The sequence below is a fragment of the Ictidomys tridecemlineatus genome, chromosome 8, assembly GCF_052094955.1.
Source record: "Ictidomys tridecemlineatus isolate mIctTri1 chromosome 8, mIctTri1.hap1, whole genome shotgun sequence".
NCBI lineage: Eukaryota > Metazoa > Chordata > Mammalia > Rodentia > Sciuridae > Ictidomys > Ictidomys tridecemlineatus.
In genome coordinates, this window is record NC_135484.1 from 133533805 (window position 1) to 133550411 (window position 16607).

General features: G+C 44.2%; 1 long non-coding RNA gene across 1 annotated transcript; it reads right to left on the reverse strand.

Moving 5' to 3' along the window:
• Positions 1 to 897: 897 nt before the first annotated feature.
• LOC144366309 (uncharacterized) lies at positions 898 to 14951 on the reverse strand. The gene is made up of 5 exons (XR_013425330.1): positions 10034 to 14951; positions 9077 to 9196; positions 6508 to 6600; positions 3682 to 3751; positions 898 to 1826 (listed from the first exon to the last, which is right to left on the reverse strand). It is a non-coding gene; the product is annotated as an uncharacterized LOC144366309 (long non-coding RNA).
• Positions 14952 to 16607: the final 1656 nt, after the last annotated feature.

Here is a 16607-nt window from a genome sequence, read left to right on the forward strand (position 1 = left end):
GGTGTGAGCATATGCTCAAGCATTTGTGTGAATGTTGGTGTGTGTGAGAGAGAACATCCTAGTGACTGGGCTAAGGTATGAGCCACTGGCCAACTGAAGCCAACTAATTTAAATAAAGAATTTCTTTTTTCATTGACTTAAGAAATGCTTTTGAGTTCTGGCAGAAACACTCCATAAAAATTTACCTTTGGGCAGACATGGCCCAGCACCAGGCAAGAAAGGTTTCAGGACCAGAGAATTTGGCAGAAATCATGAGCAAGTGACTAAAGGAGTTGGGAAATGAGGCTCCATAGATCACTGGAACGAATCGGTTTGTTCCTGCTGACAGCGGGGACTGCTGGCTCCAGTCTTTACTCGGGCGCAGTCCCCTAGGCAGTGGGACTTGCCTCCCCAGGTGTGGCGACTGCAGGATTATTTCCCGTGAGCTCATGTGAAGTGACTTTTATGAAAACATCATCTACTGTAGATTTCACAGAAAAGCCTGCACACGTATCCTAAATCCATTTCCCAAATAGAGCCTTACGTGCTCAGAATACCATGATCATCTCACCTACAAAACATGAACACAGGATCTGTGTGTTTGTCATGAAGTTTATGGCAAGAGTTTGCAGTGTTCCAGAACATGGGCCAATTCACAGTGTGAAATGGAGAAGTGAGGTCATTTTCCAGATAATACATGACCCCAAGATAATTATGCCAGAATTATCTGGAAAAAGCATGGAAATATGTGCTGCTGGCTTGATTGATATGACAAACTGACTCATGTCAATTTGCACAAATCCTTAGTTCCCCAAATGAGCAAGAAGGAGAATTCTCTTAAGAACTAAGAAGACAAACGTGACCTCATATCTACTATTCTGCTGAGTAGACAAATGTCGTTTCTTCTTTAAGTCATCCTTGTTTGTTTAATAAACATTTATTGAGAGTCTGCTCTGAGCCAAGTATGAGAAGACACAGGTGGATAAGAAACAGATGTCATCTAATATTATGATTAACACTGGGCATAAAAGCTGTTTTCTGTGCTTCTACCTTAAGGCAGATACTTTTATTTTAATCCTCAACAGTTATAACCAATTCCATTCAAACATCTGCCAGCAATCTCAGAATTACTGTTCAGAGTGATTCTGCAAAGTCCAAGCACAGAGAGGGCATTTGAGAAATGGTAGCTGCAATTGTTACCACCTAATTATAAATCCAAGTCCTTTTATCAATTAGAACAGTAACCAAATTTCATTCATGGCATCTTCTGGTACCTAGTGCAGCACCTGGTACATAACAGAGGTTTGATAACAATGTCATCATGTTTTCCTCATGTACAGAGATGACTGACACCAAATTTCAAATTGCACAAAGTAAAAGAAGTGACCAACTGATTGATTCTCTCACCAAAAGGCCGCTTTGGGACAATTTTAAAACATATTATGTGTTCTGCAGGTGATGCTGTCTCTGTAGAAATGTGAGAAGAGACAGAAAAGCCACAGTATTTCAACAAGCATCCTTACAACAGTGGCAGTCTCAGTTGGGCTCAATGGGGTTCAAAGAGCAGTGATTTTCTGCCTAGGTGCCTCCTGAAATATTTGTATTTGGTAACTGAGGTTGAGATGATTATCAATGCTCCATGAAAAACAAGATCAAAGGGAAATCACTAGGAGCTTCTTTCTTCTCTTGGCAGCTCAGACTCTCACTCATCTTGGCATTACCCACCCCAAGCACAGCGTCTGTTCATTGTCAGTGGTTAACAAATGTTTCTTGCAAAATCACCTTGGAGAGAGCAGTGTGTCTGCTTTATTAACCTAAAACAACAGGAAACGATCCTTCAATATGTGCTGCAAGAGAAAAAAGGGGGTGTTTAAGTTCATGTACCCAAGACAATGGGAGACAGGGCTTTAATTTCCAGTGGGATCTATCTCCCAAATGTTCCCTCCACCCAAGCCCACAGGTCAGAGGCAGCACCTCAGCCACAGACTCCCAATGCAATAGCTTGGATCTGAAATGTCCACCATAGTCCCTTGTGCTGACTGGTCCCCAGCAAGGTGCTATTGGTAGGTGGTGGGACCTTTAAGAGGTGGGACCCCATGGAAGGTTTGTAAGTCATGGGGCTTGTCCTTGAAGTCTGTGGAACCCTGGCCCCTTCCTTTTCCTCTCTTTTGCTTCCTGGTGATGAAGAATATGGTGGCTTTGCTCCACCATATTCTCCCTGCTATGATGTCCTGCTCCACTACTGTCCCAAAAGCAGCAAGGTCAACTGACCATGGACTGACACCTCCAAAACTATGAGCCAAAGTAAACCTTTCTTCTTTATATGTTGGCTATCCCAGATGTTGTTATAGGGATGGAAGGCTGATGGACACATCCTATATGTCCTATGCACTGGCCAGTCCTTATCTGGGGACACAGACAACACTGTTCTAGGACATTCCGTAGTTAATTCTGTGGGACACACTGGAACCTCATCAGATTTTAAAATGTATATTAGCAGTTAAAAATCTGTAAGAAAGTCTGTAGTTGGGAAATAAGTTTGACTTTGCTCATAATTTATTTAAATTTATCTAGTTGCATAGCCTCCATTAATTGTTCTATAAAATTGAATTTAGGGAATGGTGACGTATAGGGATCGATCTATAATTCCACTTTTAAAAAATTTCATAAACCTTCTTTGTCATAAAAATGACACCTGAAAGATTTCACATGCCAAAGGGAAATTATTTACTCTTTTTAATATGTTGAACACATATTTAGAGCTCAAATATAATGAAATTCTTATTTTTAAGACAACCCAAAACTATGTCATTGTTGATTGGTTAATGAGGCTTTAAAATCAGGGCCTGTCACACCCAGAAACAGGGAAGGTGTTTGGTGAGTGATTTTTGGATGGGTGTAGAAAGTCAAGCCAGAGAGAGATCACTGACTTCAATGGGAGAAAAAGGTGAAGATCTATTTTAAAAAGGCACATTCACTAGCAAAACACCATATAAAAGCAATTAATTTTTAAAACATTTTGGTATTGTATAAACCTAAAATTAAAGTACTAGGAGATGAGCATTATCCCAAATCAACAGATCTTAAAACTGCATGTCGGCTTTATCAACATATTGTTCTATATTTGCAAATTCACTTACTCGCTAAAAATCACCCACAAATCAGTGCTTGCACGGTTTTCACCGTCCTTTGTTAACATGTGATAACCAGCAAAAAGTTCAAGTTGCCAGATGAGCGTGACCTGGCTGGACAAGGCCATTCCTGCCTCTTGTTCCAACTTCCAGGCGGCAGTAGGTATCTATTTTGCCGTCTATTCATTTTCACCTTCTTGAGCTTGTTGGTGGTGGTTCCACTGTTTAAAATGCCCCTGTGCCCAGTGCTGATGTGTGTCTAGGGTTTCAAAGCACATAAGACTGCATGTGCATTTGGAGAAAACCAGTGTGTTGGATAAAATCCATTCAAGGGGCTGCAGGCAGAGCTCAGTGCTAGAGCCTGTACTTAGTAGACAAGAAATGGGGATTTAATCCCCAGCTCTACAAACAGGTAACAATTTCAGCCTGAGTGACAATGCTTCTAAAGCTGTGAGTTCAGAGTTAATGAGTCAACAACGAATATTAAATAAAGGGCCTCTAAACAGAAACATAAAACAAGGTTATGTATTGATCACTTGAAAATGTGACCAGAGGCTTGAAGAAAACTAACCTTTTCCTTCCCTAATAACAAGTTCAGCAAAGAAGAAGGGTGGGCTGTGTTCTCAGACGTTCCCAGGTGCCTGAAATCACAGATGATATCAAAACTTACATAGAATGGCTCTTCCTAAATATGTAACAATAGTAAAGTTTAATTTATAAATTAGATGCAGTAAGAGATGGACAAGTGTTAATAATAAAATAAAGCAATTATAACAGCATATCATAATGAAAGTAGAAATCGTTTATTTCTGGAATGTTATGTGTGGTATTCTCAGACAATAAATTGACCCAGGGTAACTGAAAATGAGGAAAGTAAAGCCCTGCCTAGGAGTGACCACTGTATCCAGTTACTCTTGAGTTTGCAGTGACTTTATAGATCACGAGATAGAATCAAGGGTTATATTTGCATAGCAGTGACCAAAGTTTCCTTTCAAGAAAAGTCTTGCCATGGGGCTGGGTTGTGGCTCAGTGGTAGAGCGCTTGCCTAGCACGTGCGAGGCCCTGGGTTCGATCCTCAACACCACATAAAAATAAATAAATAAAGGTATTGTGTCCAACTAAAAAATAAATATTAAAAAGAAAAGTCTTGCCATGCCTCCCGGTGAACACCTCTAAGGAGGATCAGCAATGAGTGAGACCCTGTCTCAAAAGTAAAAAGGGTTGGGAATGTTGCTCACGGGTCGAGCATCCTGGGTTCAATCCTTAGCACACACACATACACACAAAAAAAGAAAGAAAAGAACAAAAGAAATCTTAGTGAAGCCGAACAGGACAATTTCTGGAAGGTGAACTATCAGTGAAGATTAGTTTGCAACCTGCGAAAGCTCTGGATGTAAACACAGCAGTCCGCCAGGGTTCTTCTGCTTGGTCTTCTGATGCAGCACATGAGGCAAAGGTACTGTTTGCATTCTGTCTGCAGCCAGTTTCTATCTGGCCCAGCACTACATGTGACTGTCTGCTTTCCTCTCCTACTTCAGCCAAGTTTTACACTCAGTTCCCAGTGAGAACAATCAAAGCATGCTCTGAAAGGTGCAGTTTCATTCACACTGAGGAATCTGGAACTCTAAAATAGGGTTCTTTTCTTGGTTCATATTTTAATTCAAAATCTACTGTGTTTAAATCATCAAGATTGGGCCAGGTATAGTGTCAGGAGGACAAGAACCCAGCCTCTGCAACTTAGCTAAGCAACTCAGGGAGACCCTGTCTTTTTTTTTAATTTTTAATTTTTTTTTTTTAGTTGTAGATGGACACAATACCTTTAATTTTTTATTTATTTTTATGTGGTGCTGAGGATTGAACCAGTGTCTCGCACGTGCTAGGCAAGTGCTCTACCACTGAGCCACAAGACTCTGTCTCTAAATAAAATATTAAAAAGAGCTGTGGATGTGGCTCAGTGGTTAAATATCCCTGGGTTCAATCACTGGTATAAAAATAAAATTTAAAGAAAAAAAACAAAAATTAAAAAATCACTACTGGAGCTTGTGCTTAGCAGGCAGGCCCTGGGTTGAATCCCCAGTACCCCCCAAATAATAATGATAATAAAATATATTGGTTTCCCCCTACTTATCTATGGATTCACCTTCTGTAGTTCAGTTACCCAAAGTTATGCACAGTTTTAAAATAATAAAATAGAAAATTCCAGAAAAAACAGTTCATACACTTTAAATAAGATCTACATTAAAAGTTATATTAATAGTATATTGTTATAAATGTTCTATTTTAGCTATTATTGTTAATCTCTTACTGAGCCTAATTTATAAATTAAACTTTATATAAGTATGCATGCACAGGAAAAAACAGCCCACACAGGGCTCAGTACTGTCCTGATTTTGAGGCATCCGTGGAATATCTTGGATGATATCCCCACAACATGAATAAAGAGGACTGCAATTTTATAAAGTTTATAACAACCTTATAAAGGTCTGCCAGCATCATCGGATATTTTCTTCACACTGTAAAGCATCTAGACCATTCTTTAACGAGGCCCACATTAATAAAACATCTGCTCTTTGTCCCCAGCCATATCACCCACAGCTGTGTGCTGGGCCAGACCACACAGCCCCCACTGACATTACAGAGGACTTGCTAACACAAAGGAGCCCTTTGGTCCAGGAGGACAAGGCTCCAGAACAAGCCATGGCAGTTCAGCCATCTCAGAGTCCCACAGCCACCAGAGTGGGCCATGTTCAGTGCTGACGGAATGAAAGTTCAGAATCGATGTTTCTACTTCCTTCTAGCACATTCCCTCTGCCTCTCCCTCCCCTTTCCCCCACCACAAGACAAAAAATCTGTAGCAACGTTGATCTTCTTCTTCAATCTTAAACACACACACACACACACACACACACACATACACATATATACACACACACACGTATGTTTCTAGACATGGCCAAATCAGTGTGATTTTAAAGTGAATTTTGTAAAAAATACACTACAAAAGGAAAAAAAAAAAAACTACTTCATGCTCACGCCCCCACCCCCCAGGTGCAGCATGCATATGACATGACGTGATAATTCTGCAGCTATAAAGAGATACGTTCGAAGATTGAAATAGCACATTTTTCCTTTGAACTGATGAAAAGATCCTTGGGCGATTTTGAAGGCTGTGCCGAACGTTTGCGAGGAGTGAAGTAATTCACAGGGGGGTTTTGCTTGGCTTGTACAAACACACACCATGGACTCCAGGAAAACAGACACAGAATCGGTTTCCTTGACTTCTTGGGTCTAGGAGGAGCTTTTGCTCCTGTGGCATGATTTCTGGAAGTCCTGACCAAGTTACTTCTTCCCCGAGAACGCATCTGACACGTCTGTACTAAGCTGCTGGTTTACGTACAGCTTTTTACCAAACCAAAGGAAGCCAGACCCTGCCATCTTGATCCAGGAGGGCCAGCCTCAGAGGGACAAAGGAGACTCCACGTCCTGCTTCCTAGGAAGGAAGTCACAGGTAAGTGCCTCAGTGAGTCCCCATCTGCCCACCTGCTGGCAAAGGAAATTGCCCTGGACATTTCTCCAAATAAGGGGACCTACTTTCCCTCGTGTGGTAAACAAATAAGGAGGAGTACTGGAGGGGTTTCTTCCTTCCTTTGGAGTTTTAACAGAAACAAATTCCTGGGATGGGGCTGTTGGTAAAGAAGGGGCCCCCAACCTTGCCTGTTAAGTGCCCCTCCTTTCCCTATGCAGGAATCTGTGGGCAACTTAGGCTTGCAATGTTTGTGTGACTCCCAGGGGGGATCCAGAGGGGCGTGTGTGTGTGTGTGTGTGTGTGTGTGTGTGTGTGTGTGTGTGTGTGTGTGAGAGAGAGAGAGAGAGAGAGAGAGAGAGAGAGAGAGAGAGAATACTTTTTGAAACAAGTTATTTTCATTTTGCTATCCTCGGGGAAAAATGCTAGCTAGAAGACTCTAACCAAGAAGGAAATCACTTGCAAGTGGACATTAGCCCAGTGACCAGCTTTCTTTTGCAGCTACTTACCTTAACTCCAGAGCCCTTAGAGTCTGCTTTCTTGCTAGGGACTCCCTCCCTGCTCTGATCTTTCCCTGCTAGTCTCAAGGCTGTCAAGGTAAAAAAATCAAAAGTTGAGAAAGTACCTGCCTTTCAAGTTTCCATTTGAGTATGACCAAGCCCTTCTGTTTAAAACATAAATGTTCAGGTTGTGTTATGAATTACATGTGATTCGAAGTGCAGTGGCGAGCCGGGGGTGTAACTCAGCCTATAGCACTTTCCTGGCTTGTGCAAGGCCCTGGGTTCCATTCCCAGCACCACAAAAAAACAAAAACACAAACAGACTAGGAAACAGGAATTGGTCTTCAATTAAATCTCTTTCTAAAGTAAGCTCATTCATTCCTAAAGGGCTAGAACTCTGGTGTCTGAACACAGCCTCTTGGAAGCCCGTGGAACATTTGCCTGTGGAAAGGAGACAGGCAGTGAGCATTCATAATAGATTGAGCTGAGAGGAAGCCACAGCCGACGGGAAACAATGAACTTTATGTTCTTCAGAACAGATTACACACTCTCTCCAGCTCATAAAGGCTTTTTATATAATTCCACTCATGCAATACCTGGGCAGGGAGCAGCTACAGGAGGTCTCACATCCTGGGGTGGCAGATGCCCATTGACACCACCTCCCACAGCCAGAGCCCTCTAGCCTGGCCAGCTGTGCTCATCAGGCCTCCCCAGGAGAGGCCTGCCGTCCCAGCAGACGCATCTCACTGGGTCTTGCCCTCATCTGGGATTCAGAATTTTTTTAATTTTAAAATTTATTCTAATTTGTTATACATGACAGCAGAATGCATTTCAATCCAGAGTACACATATAGAGCACAATTTTTCATGTCTCTGGTGGTTCACAAAGTAGTCACACCCCTTCGTGTCTTCATACATGTTCTTAGGGTAATGATGTCCATCTCATTCCACCGTCTTTCCTACTCCCATGCCCCCTCCCTTACCCTCTGCCCCTTTACCCTATCTACAGTTCCTCCATTCCTCCCATGCTCCCCCCTCCAACATCCCATTATGGGTCAGCATCCACATATCAGAGAAAACTGGGATTCAGACTTCTAATGCTGACTGGAGTCCACGAGGCCACCAGTGAAGGCAGGAAAAAGGGGTGACACCTCCTGAAAAGCTGGCCCCTCAACTTTCAGAGCACGCAAGACACTTCACGAGATGACAGCTCGGTCCTCATGAGCCCTGTCATGACTGCAAATAAAGCAGACCCCAGTGCCGGTGCCCTGACCAACTGAAGCAAGCCACCACCCCAGGTTGTGAGACCTCCTGTAGCTGCTCCCTGGGGCTTAGCAGCTACAACTCAAAATAGGCACCCTGAAAATCTTCCAACAGAAGTCAGTCCTTCTGGACTGAGGATATAACTCAGTAGTAAAGTGCTTGCCTACCATGTGTGAGGCCCTGGGTTCTATCCCGAACACTACTGAAAAGGAAAGATTGGGCGGTGGGGGAGAAAGAGAGGGGAGGAAGGGGGGCAAAGAAAGAGGGAGGGAAGGCAAGGCCCTGGGTTTAATCCCCAGTGACAAAATTTTAAAGAGGAAGGAAGAAAGAAAAATGAATCCATGCACTCATAGGTGAAGGTGGCCTTTCCGTATCTCCCAGGCCTTGTTTGGGGGCAGTCACGAACGTTTTGTTTTAATGGTCAATGTGGCCACTCATGGCCCCTCATGGGAACCATAGTGGAGGTCTCTCTGTAAAAGCTGCATTTTTAAGTGACACATCCAAATCTAAGACTTCCAGGATGATCAGCAAACGTCAGCCAGCAGGTGGGGGGTTTCTAAGGAGCACCTGTCAGTCTGTGGCTCCCTCTCAGGATGACTTTTGGGGCAGCCCATGCTGGGGCACAGCCCAGCCAGGGCGAATGTCTCCCTCTGCCCCTGTTTTCCAGAGCCCCAGGCCTACCTGAAGTTGAGAACGACTCTGTATTTGGTGTGGTGATAACAGCCCGTCCTCTCTCATATGCTCTCTCTAATCTCTGTACCTTGGGGTCAGCATGCTCCATGAGGATTTCCCAGCAGGTGCCTGGATAAAAACATTTTACTGGAAACACAGTTCTAACTCCCCAAGATGCATCTGCCTGGAGGTGTTCCTCAGCACCTGATTCCCTACCTCCCTGCCATAGCTGGCCTGCAAACAGGGGTTCCTCCTTCCCTGCCCTCCACCATATCCTCCTCCTTGTTCTCTTCTCCATCCACCACACACTGATGGTCACCATGGAGCACCAAAGGGACAGCTTGCTTTTTTTTTTTTTTCCCCGGAACCAGGGATTGAACTCAAGGGCACTCAATCACTGAGCCACATCCCCTGCCCTATTTTGTATTTTATTTAGAGATAGGGTCTCACTGAGTTGCTTAGTGCCTCGCCATTGCTGAGGCTGGCTTTGAACAGCGATCCTCCTGTCTCAGCCTCCAGAGCTGCTGGGATTACAGGTGTGAGCCACCCTGCTAACCTGGGGTGGGAGGGGGCTTCTTTCAGGAGAGTAACAAGTGTTCAAAGTCAGGTAGGAAATATGGTGTGGGCCCAAGTCCCGAAACACAGCCCTCAAATCTGTTTGCAGAGCCCTGTGACCACATGCACAGTTTGAACATTTCCAGGGCTTAGTTGTCTCTCAGGGTACGTTTGGACTTAAAGATGGAGAGGATCAAAGTCCCACACAGGGAACCCAAGTTCCTTAGGGACTTTTTCCCCCACCGTGGGGAAACAGGCCACTGGATAGCATAACATTCAGCTTCACTCTCTCCCTAATGAGGTGGAGTCATTCTAAGAGCCCAGTAGTAAAGCCCTCGTGGCATCCTGCCACCAAAACTTAGTGGGAAAGCTCTTGGTTTACAAACAGTCCTAAAGTGCAAGGATTTTTACCTGGCAGACACAATCTCTTCACCTCACTGGTAGGAAACCGCCCGGCCGGCTCAGAAGCTTCCAAGTGCACTTCTCCTTTTGTCACTAGATGGCGCCAGAGCACCATCTCAGTCGAGGTCTCCCCCGAAAAGGACCCACAACCCGGATTCCTAAGGCGGGGGGGGGAAAAAGAAAAAAACTAAAAGAAAAAGAAAAATGAATGGGAGAGGTCGGAAATAACTCTATTAGTACATTCCTAGTCCGTGAACAATTGAGTAACACCACGGGCTCCAGTCTTCAAAACCCAGGTCCAATTTTTTTAAAATATCTTATGTATTTTTATGCGGTGCTGAGGATCAAACCCAGTGCCTCACACAGGCGAGGCAGGCACTGTACCCCTGAGCCCCCAAACCAAGGTCCAATTTATCGAGAATCACAAGAAAAATCACAATACAGAAAACTCCAATTTGTAAGCCCTAATAAAACGCCACTAATTAATTGCAAATGTCTGTTTAAAATAAGTTGATTATAGAGGTTTGGCGGGGGGAGGGGAGCTTCTTTTCTGTAAATGATAATGGACACTTAGAAATCATCTTGGCTGTGGTTGAACCCCGCTTCTTGGTTCTTCGCCGCCTCTCCTAGTCTCAGAACATGTCTTCTGTTCAAAACGGACACCCCTTTAGAACCCAGCTCTCCCCACCTGGGAACAGCACAGAGCAAAGCTCCTGTAGGTGACTTGCCCGGAGCCAAGTCCTCATGAGAATTCTCTCAGTGGGAAGCCAGAGCATTTTTGCCCTGGAGGTGAGCGCACGCACACACATACACACACACACACACACACACACACACACACACCCAGAAAAACCAGAAGAACAGCCCACAGCACTCAGCCCGCTCCCAGCCGGCCCCCTCTCCTTCCGCAGCTCCAGCGGCCCCTGCCCTGCCTCCACTCTTCCTAGTCCACTCCCCAGGAGATAAGATTCCTGCAAAATGATGGGGGAGGTCAACGCTCCCTGTAGCTTGTGCCCCTGAGCCCCACCCTCCGCATCCTCACAGCACCTCCGTTTTGTAAATCAGCAAATGTTATATAAACGATTTATCATTTTCAAGCCCAGATAACATCAGTCCTGGGGGGAGATAAAGGGCTTTGCGTGAAATCTAATGCCTTGGCTATTGGGAGTTAACAGGCTTTCCTTCTGGCCTTCCCAGGGGCTAAAGGCCCCTTGTTTATCTCTTCCTCTCACCAAATTACTTCAGGGCCATTCACACCTCTCCTTCCCCCATCCACATCAGCTTCTTTTTCTTCTCCTGCCCCCTCCCCATCTTTGTTCACGCAGGACTTTCTGGAAGATTTCTGCATGTTCTCTTGTCTCTCAAATGCATCTTTTTTTTTTTTTCCCAAATCCCATTGCCCTACCTGGAAATTTAGAAACCGTACATCATCAAGCTATAGAGCAGGGCTTTGATGGAAGAAAGCACCACCCTAAAGATCCTTGTGGTTGTTTTTTTGTTTTTCTTTTGAAGTCTTCATCCAAATGAATACATCACTGTTCCACGTTTGGCAAAGTGCTCTTCATTCTTTTTTTGTGATCCTAGGAAATTGGTATGTTTACTAATGACCTTCTGGTTGACTCCAAATCTGTTGCCATTTAAAAATCTCACTCTGAAAATAAGTTAATTAATTAAAATCCAGCTTTGGGGCTTGAGGGTGTAGCTCAGTGGTAGAGCACTTGCCTAGCATGATCTTGCGAAGGAAGGAAGGAAGGAAGGAAGGAAGGAAGGAAGGAAGGAAGGAAGGAAGGAAGGAAGGAAGGAAGGAGAAATCCCATTGGCTTCAACCCTAATCCATATCAGGGTAGATTTGGATATTGTGTATATTTGTAGTTACTGCATTCTTACAACTCTAGGAATCTACTGCAAGATGTAAAGGACTATTTTCCCTACTGTAACACTGTTTCTTCTAAAGCTTGTTGTGATGATTTATATACAAAATATTATAAATAAGGAGGTAGGGGCAGGTGTTTGGGGGGTTGCTGGCATCTGACCCTTTCTCTGCCACCCTGTTGGTTTTTTTCTTGCAGCTTCATTTCTAAGCAGAAGCCTTGAACACACACCTTCTGTCAGTCTGGGCTTGTCAAGGTAGTATGTGGCCATTAAATTCCAGGGATGTTAACTAGAACTTCAGAGAACTACTCCCTCATTTACTATTTTATAATCCTCGTTTTTTAATTTCCTGTATTTACACCGTTTCTCTTTTCAAAGGCATTCCAAAGGCTCTCCATTGAGATCATCTCATAAAAGTCAATCTTTTGGGGGCTGGGGATGTGGCTCAAGCAGTAGCGCGCTCGCCTGGCATGCGTGCGGCCCGGGTTCGATCCTCAGCACCACATGCCAGCAGAGATGTTGTGTCCGCCGAGAACTAAGAAAAAATAAATAAATGTTAAAATTCTCTCTCTCTCTCTCTGTCCCCCTCTCTCTCTCACTCTCTCTTTAAAAAAAAAAAGTCAATCTTTTCATGTTTAAGTGAAGTAAGAGACAGATATTAACCTCTCTTGAAAGAAAAGGTAAACCGAGGCATAGCTAGGCACCTCAGGCTGGGCCCTGTGGTGCCTGGAATGGCAAAGTCCTGCATGCAGCATGTGGCCTAAAGCCATGGCCACCAGCAAGCCAGCTGGACCCCCCAGTGGTCCCCCTCTGCTGCTAATGCCTTGACCTTAAGTGAGGAAGATTTAATTTCTCTGTCAGATTCTTGCTTGGAGAGCCCAACCATTTGTTCCATTGAGATAATTGGGAGAAGTTATTTTTTTCCACAGTCATGTTGCCTGCACTTCATCATGTGTATTATTGGATCTGCTTCAAAAAGAAAAATGGCCTTTCATGGTGCATACTGCATGTGGGCAGAAGTTGGACCAGGCAGACATAGAGTTACACATGGAGATGGAAACTATTCATGAAGAACACCCACACTCTCCAAGAGAGGGGCCAGGACAGGATCCCGAGTTCTGGGCCCTATAAATGGGGCCACAAAGTCATGGTGCTGGAAGTGGCCCCATGCCCCTTACACTTTCCCCACCAGCCCATGGCCCAGCGGAGATCCAGGTTGCTCTTTCCCAGACTGCCTTCCCCAAATGCTTTAGCCCTCCTTTAGTGGGGGAAGCAATAAGAAGGCCCCAGAAGTTTCCCACACATTTACACCAATACTGCTGTCTGCCAGGCACATTTTCCCAGTGTGTTCTGTGACAGGTAGAGAGACAGACCTGCTGTCCCTCTGATTCACCACTGACTGCCAAAGAAAAGGATGTATCTGTTGCCTTAAGAGAAACTTCCTTGCACTCCACTTGGGACAACACTCAGATCGCACTTGGCCATAGCAGGACACAGATCTTGCTGGGATCCCCAAGCATGGTCAGCTGGTCAACCAGCCCTGGGAAAGGTGGGAAGGGGTGGCCACCCCCAAGCTCTAGCCCTTCTCCTCCCCAGGGATAAGTGTATCTAAGGAAGGAGAATGATGATATAAAAACCATTTGCAGAGAAGCGTCAGAGAGTTCATGTAGAAGAAAGAAAGAAAAAGAAAGAAAGAAAGAAAGAAAGAAAGAAAGAAAGAAAGAAAGAAAGAAAGAAAGAAAGGAAGGAAGAAAGAAAGAAGGAAAGAAAGAAGTCTGAAAGTATGGTTCATTGATAGAGAATAAGCGCTGGGTTTAATCCCTAGCACTACAAATGCACACAAAAAAAAGAAAGGAAGGAAAGAAGAAAGAGAAAAGAAAATGAAAAGAACAAAGGAAAAAAAAGAAGAGGAGACAAGCTTGAACCATGACCATGATAATAAACCCACTCTACCACCAGGAAGAAAAAATATCCAGCAACAGAGGGACCACCTTGTATCTCCCTGTGAACAGCACTGGGGACTCCCACCAAAGGGGAAGGATTCTAGAAGGACAAGCGAGGACCCCCACCTGCAACACCCCTTTCAGACGTTTTCCCCATATGATCACTAGTAAACCCTTTAAAATATGAGAGAATTAATAACCACAGCTGTCACGCTTTCTAAGAGAAAGTGGTATCAATAAAAGACCATCATGGGTTTTCTTCAAAATTTTGGACTTCATTTTTAAAAATCCAATTGATTTTGTAACTGATACATAAATTATAAAAATCATTCATATTAATAGATATCCTTGTGATAGTCTGACACATTCATACACTGTTTGGACCTCGTTTTATCTCTCCTCAAAGTTCATCTTCCTTCCTTCCACCCATCCCACCTAACTTTGAATTTTTTTAATTATATTAAATGGTTATAAATGGGGCAGAGTGCAGGAGGGTAAATTGAATCCATCAAGACATGTTAGATTGAATGATTCAAAATTCATAAACTTTTCCTAAGAGAAAGAACAAATAATACATCCATCATTTTCATTTTCCACCAAATGTAGACACTTACAATATTTGTTTGCTGATGGATAAAACTGAAAGTTATGCTAATATTAGAAAAGCAGATCTGGGCCTATCAGAGAAATTTGTTTTTAAAGGGTCATTGCCAAGAACTTTTGAGTCCAGCACTTGACCTGTATTTAATATTACTTCGATCTGCTTCAGGACGCTTTCAGAGTTCTAAATACCTACTTGGAAAATGTCTGGCACAGTCAGAAAATAAAGTACAATCCTCCTTTTATGAGATTTACAACAGACTGTCAACACCATCTGATAATTGAATCTCTTGGAAATCAGCAGCGCTATATAGATATCATCAGGAAAGCTGATGTACAAACCAGCAAGAAGAGGGGGCGGGGAAAGTAAGAAAATGTGTTTATTTTACCCCATTTAATGCATATTTAAGGAAAATTTGAAATTTGCCAAACTCAAGAAATACGAGATACGGATTTTTTTTTTTCCAAACTTCACTTAAAAATAAAAGGAAATGTTAGTGCAATACATTATGTCTCTCTTTTTTCTAATTTCTATTTATTTGTTTTTGCAGTGCTGGGGATGAAACCCACAGACTCCTGCCATACTAGCAAGTGCTCTACCACTGAACTGTGCCCTCGGCCCAGTCCTGTCTTTTAAAATATCCAAAGACGAACTGAAAACTGAAATGAATGAAGAGGAGGCAAGGAGCCGGACTGCTTCTGAGCCCATTCCAGAAAAAACAGTTGGCATCAATGACAGTGATGTTTACTAGAAAACTAACCTGCTTCCAACAGACAGTAGACAATGTGAGTGATATTAAACAAAATATGCGAATGTGTTTGCCCTGATGTTCAGAGGGTGGAGCCCTGTGTGTTTTCCCCTGCCCACTCCTGCCCCAACATTTTCCCAGCGACACGTCTGCCTGCCTTTGGACACGTTCCCTACTAAAACAAATAGGCCTAACAAATAATCTTTGATAGCAAATATTCATAAAGGCACACAATGAAAACTACTATGGTGTGTTTCTTAAGATGGCACCGGTACTCTATGGAATTACCACACACAAAAGAAAAACAGTCGAGCCTTGCTGGCTGGGCCTAACTCCCGGAAGTCAGCAGCTGTCAGCAACTGGCTCTTTCTTGGACAGTAACTCATTTCCCTAGCTGTGAGTTCTATGTGGACCTCTCCCAAATAAGTCATAGTATGTCTATTTGGTGTCTATTTGGGAAGTGATAACTATAAAGAAACAAACTATAATTATAAGTGCACACTCTCCCAAATCAAAGGAGCATGTCTTGTGGCCCATCCTGGCACCTTATAAAAGTGTAATTTAACCTTATCTAATCTAGTGCCTGTTTCATCATAGGGCTATCCAATAATGTAAACCTTTGTGTCAAAGGAAGAAGGAAAAGCGCACACAGGGCGGGTGTGACCGACTCTGCCTGACCCAGCCGGGACTCTCCTGGACTCTGCAGCCATCCAGGGAATGAATGCTCTGCCGTCCTGAGGGTGATAGGTGAGAAAATGATGGATGGGCTGGGGTACGGTGAAGGCAAAAATGGCTGAGAAAATCGTTTCCTCTTCCCATCTGTTCAGGAAGGACGTCAGTGAGCTAGACTAAACACAGGCCCTGCTCAGGATTACGTGTGCGCGCCTGTGTGCACACAGCACTAGGCCTGGAAATGGACCTTCTTCCTTGGGCTGAGGCAGACAAAGGCAGGCCAGACACTCAACCTGGCTGGTCTTGAAGAGAAGCAGGCCAGTCCCAGACTGCGACCGTGGCTGGCAGGGGCCGAGGGGCTCCCTGAGGAGTCTGGCCTGGTAGTGCTCAATGCCTGTGCCTGCCCCTAGCTCAGGGGATGCAGTCCTGCCAGGGCAGAGCCCCTAGCTGCTGGCTCACGCCTTGCAGGCTTCCACACAGGCCTGGCTGAGGTCTCTTAGGGCTCTGTGCTCCAGGGCACCCTCACGCCACAAATGTTGGCCCTTGGGTTAATCTTCCAGACCCTGGCCAACTCCTGATTGGGTAGGGAAGGAATTCCCAGGAAAGAAAAAAAGGCTCTGCTGCCTTTGGCGCATATTGGCTTCTACAAACCTCTCTCCTCTTCTCTGCTCCTACTTCCCTCCAAATACCTCCCATATCCTCTCCACAGGTCAAAGGCTTCCGTGGGCCTCAGACATATGTGCTGTG